The sequence below is a fragment of the Acinonyx jubatus genome, chromosome D4 (assembly GCF_027475565.1).
Source record: "Acinonyx jubatus isolate Ajub_Pintada_27869175 chromosome D4, VMU_Ajub_asm_v1.0, whole genome shotgun sequence".
Lineage (NCBI taxonomy): Eukaryota > Metazoa > Chordata > Mammalia > Carnivora > Felidae > Acinonyx > Acinonyx jubatus.
The window spans coordinates 27,856,045-27,864,863 of NC_069391.1; the positions used below are offsets into that span (position 1 = coordinate 27,856,045).

The 8,819-nt window shown below is 42.7% G+C and overlaps 1 protein-coding gene across 2 annotated transcripts in view; it reads left to right on the plus strand.

The window, feature by feature from the left end:
- Positions 1 to 4,133: 4,133 nt before the first annotated feature.
- The window catches only part of LOC106979356 (olfactory receptor 13C9), a 470,618-nt gene continuing 465,932 nt past the window's right edge, over positions 4,134 to 8,819 (plus strand). For both annotated transcript variants that reach the window (XR_008291061.1, XR_008291062.1), the window contains exon 1: positions 4,134 to 6,835. The gene's annotated coding sequence lies outside the window, so the exon portion shown is untranslated. The remainder of the gene's footprint in view (positions 6,836 to 8,819) is intronic.

Sequence of the window (8,819 nt, forward strand, 5' to 3'; positions counted from 1 at the left end):
AACTGAGGGTTGCTGGTGGGGTGTTGGGTGGGGGGATGGGCTAAATGGGCAAGGGACAGTAAGGAAGACACTGGTTGGGATGAGCACTGGGTGTTATATATAAGTGATGAATCACTAAATTCTATTCCTGAAATCATTATTACACTATATGTTAACTAACTTGGATTTAAATTAAAAAAAAAAAAAGGAGTAACTGCTTAGAATGGGGCCTGACATCGAGTATTGCTGTGTGTGTGTGTGTCTGGGCAAATTCAGTTTTCATAACTTGAGAAATGATACGTCCAGATGTACTTGATATATGCACTTCTTGGAAACATGATTTTTCTCTAAATTGATTTTTAACTGCAAATTGACAAAAAGGTAGCCACAGAGGAAAGAAAAAAAATGGGCAAACAGACTGAGAAGACTCACTACACTATTGCCTGCATGTGAGTGTTGGCATGCTAAGTTGCTTCCTCAGAAGGGATGAAATTATCCCACTCTATAAAACCAAGAAGTATAAAATCAAGAAGTATAAAACTAAGAGATTCTTCCCTATAGACTATGTGGATAATGCAGAAGAGTATGAGTTTGGAGATACTGACCTGAATTTGAATTCTGGTTCTGCTACTTATTGGCTGTGTGACCTTGAGCACGTTACTTAGTCTCTCTGAGTTCAACTACCTTGTTCGTTGATTGGTGATGATGATACTACTACTTAGGGCTGTAACAATAACTAGATCATTGTCATGTATTTTCCCATAAAGAAGGATTTAGGTCTTGACGCATTTTGAGGCCATTATATGGTGACAGTGGCTGCTGTTTCCCTTTCAGAGTGGGATCTTACTGGGTCATTTAGTCTTGGTCTGCAGATGACAAGTGAGCACATGAGGCCACAGTGGGAAGGGACTTCACATGGATACGCTAAGAGTAGAGACAGAACCAGGTTTCAGGTCTTCGGACTCCTGGTCCAGGGCTTTTCTCTCAGCCTTTCTCAGAGCTGAGCTGGGCTCCTGGTCCAGTGTGGTCTTTGGTCTTCAGAGGGCAGAGGACAGGACCCTATGTTCTGAGTCACCCTGACATATGACTACTGTTTCCTCTGAAGTTTTTAGCTTGGGGCTTCTGCCAGGTGGCCATAGCCTCTGGCCTTGTGCTGCCAGCTTCCAGAAATGCCTGGAGGGAAGAGGTTTAGTTCTCAGGATCTGCTGCTTCTCACCTGCCATGAGTGCCTTGGTAGAGCTCTGCTATGGGCCCTGTACTGCTCATTTGCATGCTGGCTGGTTTGGGAGGCTAGCTGGACTCTTAGGGGCTTGCCCTGTGCCCTTCTTTCTAACACTTGCCCTTGTTTTGCAATTTCCTTTCCCCTCTACCCCCTGGTTATAGATTGTCCTGCCAGCTGTGTTTGTCTGCATTGCCCTGGTGTTCAGCTTGATCGTGCCACCCTTTGGCAAGTACCCCAGCCTGGAGCTTCAGCCCTGGATGTACAACGAACAGTACACATTTGTCAGGTATGTGCTTGCCTTCTGCGCCCAGGGACAGAAGAGAGCCCAGACAGACCCAGGTGTTTACTGTGCTGAGGGCCAAGGGGAGGTGGACTCAAGAATGTGGATTTTATCAGGTGTCCCAAAGCCCCTGCACAACTAATATTGGATGCAAAGAACAGCAGCAAATTCAACCTGAAATAACAGCCCTCTGTTGTCATATTTAAACTTTTCTCCTCTTTATATTACTGTTGTTGCTAGCAACAGTTATATGTATTTTAAGAAAATAATCTGCCCTTCTAAAATCTATGATTAAGTTATAAATGTATTTGGAAGTTTATAGGTAGGTTAAATTTGTAGTTGATTCAAAGTATTTATATACACTGTCAAAGCTTTGTACCTCTAGAAAGTTAATTCTTTGTTTTCTCCACAATAGAATTCTTGTATTTTTAAACTGTTAAGTTGTAGATACTAGCTAGTATTTGTTCTTTAGACAAAAATACCCCTTACTTATAACAAATAATCCAGTACTTCAAACAGAAGGATAAAGGAATTTCTTAATCTAGTTAGGTAGAAATTTTCTTTATTCCTATAGGATTTATAGATCTTTAGATGGGTGAGAATATGTCAATGATATAAAAACAAGAGAAGCTTAAAAAAAAAGGTATATATATTAAAAAAAGAAAAGGTATACTAGGTGCTCCTGGGTGGCTCAGTTGGTTAAGCTTCTGACTCTTGATTTTAGCTCAGGTCATGATCTCACAGTGGTGAGATTGAGCCCCACATCTGGCTCTGTGCTGGGAGTGGAGCCTGCTTAAAATTCTTTGTCTTCCTCTCCCACTGCCCCTCCCCCTTGTTGAAAAAATAAGTTATACTATATACATATATATATACATATGGTATAGTATATATATATATATATATATGCTTAAAAGCACATAGTGTATATACAATAGTGTATACACATATAGTGTAGTATATGTACATTGTGCTAGTTTATATATACGTGTGTGTGTGTGTGTATAGCATTGTGTGTGTGTATACGTATATATAGTATATATGGTATAGTATGTGTATGTGTGTATATGTGTATGTATGTGTGATAGCTCAGGTTTACTTTATTTTTTCTTTTCTAGGCTCACCTTGTATTGCTCATGGCTGTAGAGCATGAGTTTATTTTGTGTTTATAATCTGTGCCCATTATTGTTTATACTTTTTACTTGTCTATGCAAATATTCAGCCAGTAAAATCTCCCTGATCTTTGTAGAAAATCCTGGTCGTCAATGCCTAATGAATAATTGTGAAAGTACTTTTGAAATACTAATCCCTAATAACTTTGTGAGAGTACTTTTGAAACACTGATCCTTAATAGTTTCTTTACTTCACATTAAAATACATATGTAGGGGGTGCCTGGGTGGCTCAGTCGGTTGAGCGTCTGACTTCAGCTCAGGTCATGATCTCAGGGTTCGTGAGTTCGAGCCCCACATCGGGCTCTGTGCTAACAAACAGCTCAGAGCCTGGAGCCTGCTTTGGATTCTGTGTCTCCCTTTCTTTCTCTCCCCCTCCCCTGCTCATGCTCTGTCTCTCTCTGTCTCTCAAAAATAAATAAATGTTAAAAAAAATACATATGTAGGAGTGTCTGCGTGGCTCAGTCAGTTGAGCATCTGACTCTTGATCTCAGCTCAGGTCATGATCTCATGGTTCATGAGCTTAAGCCCGCATTAGGCTCCTCACTGACAGCACAGATCCTGCTTGTGATGCTCTCTCCCTCTTTCTTTGCCCCTCCCCAACTCGTTCTCTCCCTCCCTCCCTCTCTCTCTCTCTCTCAAATAAATATACCTAAAAAAATAGAAATAAGTAAAATGCATGTAAAGGTAGCAGCACCTGCGTGGTGACTGACTTGGTTTCAGCACAGGTCATGATCTTGTGGGCTAGTGAGTTTGAGCCCTGCATCAGGTTCTGCACTGACAGTGGGGAGCCTGTCAGTGCAGAGCCTGCTTGGGATTCTCTCTCTCTCTCCCTCTCTCTCTGCCCCTCCCCTGCTCGTGCTCTCTTTCTAAATAAATAAATAAGTAAAATAAATAAGCTTAAAAAATACATATGCAGGGGCGCCTGGTTGGCTCAGTCGGTTAAGAGTCTGACTTTGGCTCAGGTCATGATCTCACGGTTCATGAGTTAAGCCCGGCGTCCGCCTCTGTACTGACAGCTCAGAGGCTGTAGCCTGCTTTGGATTCTTTGTCTCCCTCCCTCTCTGCCCCTCCCCGGCTTTGTGCTCTCTCTTTCTCTCAAAAATAAATAAACACTAAAAAATACATATGCAAATGTGTATTGTATATGTGTGTGTTATATATGTGTACATATATATGTACATACATACACACAACTTTGTACGTAGTTATACAGTCTCCACTCTGGAGTGTTTGTTTATCATCCTGACATCAAATATATGGCTAGTGTCTAGCCATATATACAGTGTTTTATTATTCATTTTTGTGTTAAGAATCTAGCACTCAGAAGTGTGTAATAAAGTATTTACTTTGGGAAACTTTTTTACCTTCCAATTCCTAGTTCTAATGAACTACTGAACTGGCTGCTTCTCATATAGCCACAGTGATGACACTCCTGAGAATGTGGGCATCCAGGAACTCTTGAATGCCCTCACCAAAGATGCTGGATACAGCGTATGGAAGGAAAGCCAATCCTCTGAATGCCGTTTTAGATCCTCCTTGGCTGGCTTCTTGTGATTAGTTTACTCTCTAATATTGCATTTATCAGTTGCATATTACACTGTAACTATCATCATTTGCCCTTCGAATCATTTTTTATCTTAAAAAAGCTAATATACCAACCCAATCAGAACATCTAGGAACAAATATTTGAAGAGTGTTCTAACATCTTACAAACTGAATCATTATAGCTTTTTCTTATTGCTATAGCACATTAATATTTAATTTAATAGAATAATATACTTACTGGTCAAATGCTTTCCCCTTCTCCCCTTTCCACCAACTCCTGTACCTCAGTTTTGCAAAGGGTTTTTCCATTATATATAATTCGTGGTTTTGCTTACCAGCTTTTTCACTTTTTTTTTTTATTAACATTTATTTATTTTTTGAGAGTCAGAGAGAGACAGAGCATGAGCAGGGGAGGTACAGAGAGAGGGAGACACAGAATTGGAAGCAGGTTCCAGGCTCTGAGCTGTCAGCACAGAGCCAGATGCGGGGCTCGAACCCACAAACCGTGAGATCATGACCTGAGCCGAAGTCAGTTGCCCAACCAACTGAGCCACCCAGGGGCCCCTCCAGCTTTTTCACTTTAGCAACCTGAAAAGATGACATATTCACTTTGTGTAATAATACATATTTGCTTCGTTAAAAATTTTTTTTTAATGTTTATTGATTTTTGAGAGAGACAGAGCATGAGCAGGGGAGAGTCAGAGAGGGAGGGAGACACAGAATCCCAAAACAGGTTCCATGCTCTGAGCGGTCAGCACAGAGCACGATGTGGGGCTCAAACTCACAAACCTGAGATCATGACCTGAGCCGAAGTCGGACGTTTAACCAGTTGAGCCACCCAGGTGACTCCCGTATTTTCTTCTTTTAACATACATTTTTCATGACGTGCCTTCAAAACCCTTTTATAAGGCACTGTATAAATAAATTCAGTGAATGACCATAAGCCTCTAAGTGTCTAGTGGGGAGGGCAAAGGTACTTCAAGGGATCACTGAGTAAAGACAGTGAGGAGAGGTGAGGAGCTAATGAGAGTGCAATGCTGGTAGAAGTGGGTTCAGTTTTCCAGGCTAGAAAGGCAAAAGAGGCATGACCCTCATTCAAACGCTACTTCTTTGATAAAGAACACCATTGATGTGTATTGGAGGCAGTCTGAAGGCAATATCTCTGTACTGACAACTCTTACTGAAATTCAAATTTTAAGTTTTTCAAAAAGTGGTAGAACTGAGGAAAATTTGAATGGGACACCTACCAGTGGTATTGAGCTTTGTCTTAGCCAGCCATCTTTTGAGGCTTTAGAGTGTGAACTTCAGGAGGTACTGTGTCTTACTCTGACTTTTGTATCAAGTCACAGTGCTTTAGAGAGAACTAGAGAGCAATACACAAATCTGTTCCTTTGATATTTTTAGTACATTCAAGCATAACATAAAGAATGTGGCTATGCATTAAATTGTAGAATTTGAAGCTAGAAAGGATACTAGAAATGACTTGTTACAACATGTCATTGTGTACTTTTATTTTACTAGTGGAGAAGATAAGACCCAAGAGGGCAAGCGTCTTATTGGTGGTCCACAGGGATTCAGAGCTCAAGTCAGGCACAAAGGATTTGTCTTTTGTCACCCAGGGTGCTTGCAAACAACCTAGCTCTTCATGCACTGAGCACCCTCTCCCCATCCCTCCCCAACCCTAATTCTCTACTCATTTTAAGACATAAAGTGAATCTTTCCATTCTGCACCAGATTTTCAGCACATTGAGCATAACATGCAGACTCCTTCCCTGACCTGATCATCTGGCACCTGCCTCCCTCCACCCCTCCTCTTCCACTTTCTCCCTCCTAGCTCATCTCGCCCCAGCCACACTGCCTTCCTGCTGTTCCTCAAACATGGAAAGCTCATTTTCTCACTTTCTATTGCCCTTGCTTATAGTGTTCTTTCTTCCCAAATCTTTTCCTGGCTTCTCTTTCTAATCGTGTATGCCTTGGGAGAAGTATCACCCTCTTTGGGAGAAGTAGCCCTGTTTCCCCCCGTTTCCCTCTTATTTTGCTTTATTTTTGGCTAGGTGACATTTGTTTATTGCCAAATTCCTGCACAGGAATGCAAGCTCCATGCAGGCAGAGACTTTGTCTTGTTCACCCCAGACTCTCAAATGTGCCGAACATGTCTGGCACGTAGATGCTCAGTGAATATTCATTGAGTGAACACAGGGGCAGGAGACCAAATGCTGGTGGATTGCACTGACTGGAGTTTGGTAGGTGAGCATTTCAGGCCTCTTTGTGTTCCATCATCCTTAACTGCAAAGGAAGTTTGCGGCTCACAGGTCTGTGGGGAGATCACACAAATGGTGAGGGGATAGATGCATGTTTGTGGTTGTTATTGATTGATCTGTGCTCCTGAGGCACCAGGAAAGGCCAGGCCCTCTCGGGTGATGCTACCTTTGATGTCTTCCCTCTGCAGAGACATGCCTTGCTCAGTGGGGGAAGAGGAGTGGACCACCGCCCCGGTTCCCCAGACCATCACGATACTCTTCCAAAGTGGCAACTGGACGATGGAGAACCCCTCACCCGCCTGCCAGTGTAGCAGCGACAAAATCAAGAAGATGCTGCCTGTGTGTCCCCTGGGGGCAGGGGGGCTGCCTCCTCCACAAGTGAGTCAGTCTCAGTGTGATTGAGCATATGGCGGTGCAGGGTGGGCTGGGGCGCTTCCGTTAGGAAGAAGGAATGGATGACCAGTCATGCAGGGGGTTGTCTTTCAGTCTTGATCTTAATTCTGTGGGGACAACAAGCATGTGAGTTTTGAAGGGAAGAAGCTGGTCCATAAGTTTCTAACTTAGCTTAGCTTGTTTCTCTAGTTTGAAAAAAGTCAGCCTAGCTTACTTACCTGTTCGAGTTAAAACCAGAACCCAACGCTCAGGATCAGTGGGCTGTGGAAGACACACTCTGGCTTCTCCCGCTGAGGTAGTGTTGACAGAACATATAGCATGACAGGCCCGGCTTCATCCCTGGTTCTGCCACAGATGAGCTGGTGACCTAGGACAGGCCCCTCAGTGCCTGGACCTGTTTCCCCACCTCTGAATTAGGGAGGCTGGCCCATGAAGCTTCTGTGGGTCTTAAAATTCTGACATTCTCCGAGACTGTGAGTGTGGGGAGCAGTCCTGAGCTTTTTTTCTGAGAACAATTTCAGGAAGAGGCTTGTTTGTGATCTCCCTCTGCTGCTGTATCAGTATCTAGGTTGCAGGGTGAGGACAAGTGATTTCAAATGGGTGTGAGAACTTAAAGGTATCCTGGTTACTGCTCCCTAAAATAACAGCTGTTCTATCATCAGTATAACTCCAGTGAACAAGAGAATTCACTGGGCATAGAGTCAATGATACTGCTCCCCGAAATACCTTTGTGACTATAAAGAATCATATTCTACTGTCTATTGTTTAGCAGTTCAGAATAATTTCCTGGGAACATGTTAGCTTGGCAGAAGGGAATGGCCAATGCTGAGGGCAGAATGGACTAGGCCTTGGTGTTTGGATGATGGCAGTGCCTGGGCCCTATGGGGAGAGTCTGGCGACACTGTGATCTATTTGAGGGACACGTGTCATTGTTATTCATTTTATTTTTTGTCCCAGTTGTGGTCCATAAAGACACACATGCTTTGTTTACCTTAAATTTCTAGTTCACTCATGTTATTAAATAAGGCAGTCTTTAAATTTGTTTAATTCAAATATGATTCTTATACCCTAGTTACACTTTTCTCCCAAATCAGATTCCTAGAATGTCATATGGACCCCAGAATAGTTTTTCAGTTTTCACCTTTACATGGACCCAAGAAGGATTGAAGAAATGGTTAAAACCACCTATTTCCTTGTTTTTCAACCCATTTGTTCTGAGTTTTGAAGGAATAAGTGGAACTTGAGAAGAAAAGGAAGAATCCTTGAAGTTCATTCTCATTCATCTCTGGGAAAACGAGATACCTTATATAACTGCCTCAAACCTATGTCACTGCTTCTCACTTTCCCTCTTTTGCCTGTTTTCCAAGATCCAGTACCCATAGAACTCAAAGCAGTGCAGAATGGGACCCCTAAAGTAGCCTCCATGCTAGGAAGGAGCCATGGCTGGTCTGTCAGGCCTCCCTAACCTGCTCTGGTCAGTGTCCCTCACTCTTCTGTGAGAAATGAGTTTAAGAATTCTCTATGCTTGCACCAATGGGTTAACAGGGCTTAGGGTGGAAAGCAGCCACAGGGCAAAAGTGCCCAAGATTAGTTGTTAAGTAAAACAAAGCTTAGGGTGGAAAGAGTCTGAGAACAGTTAGAGGTGGAAAGCCACTACAGGGCGGAAGCACCCAAGGTAAGCTGGTGAAAAGGGTGCCTTGTCAGCTTTGAGGCAGCATGTTCCAGCAATCTTAAACTTTGGAGATAAGAGCTACTTGGCTGTATCTTCCACAGAGAAACACTGTCCATCTGCTGTCTGGCGCCATTATCTCATCATGCTTTAATCTCAACTTCTAACGTCACTTGCCCCCCAAACCCTTTGCGTCTTACACACACAAGTTAATGGCACACAAGTTAATTTTTTGCATGTTTACTTTTTGCATGTACACCATGTACGTAAAACCTTGAGAGCTCAATAAATACAGAGATG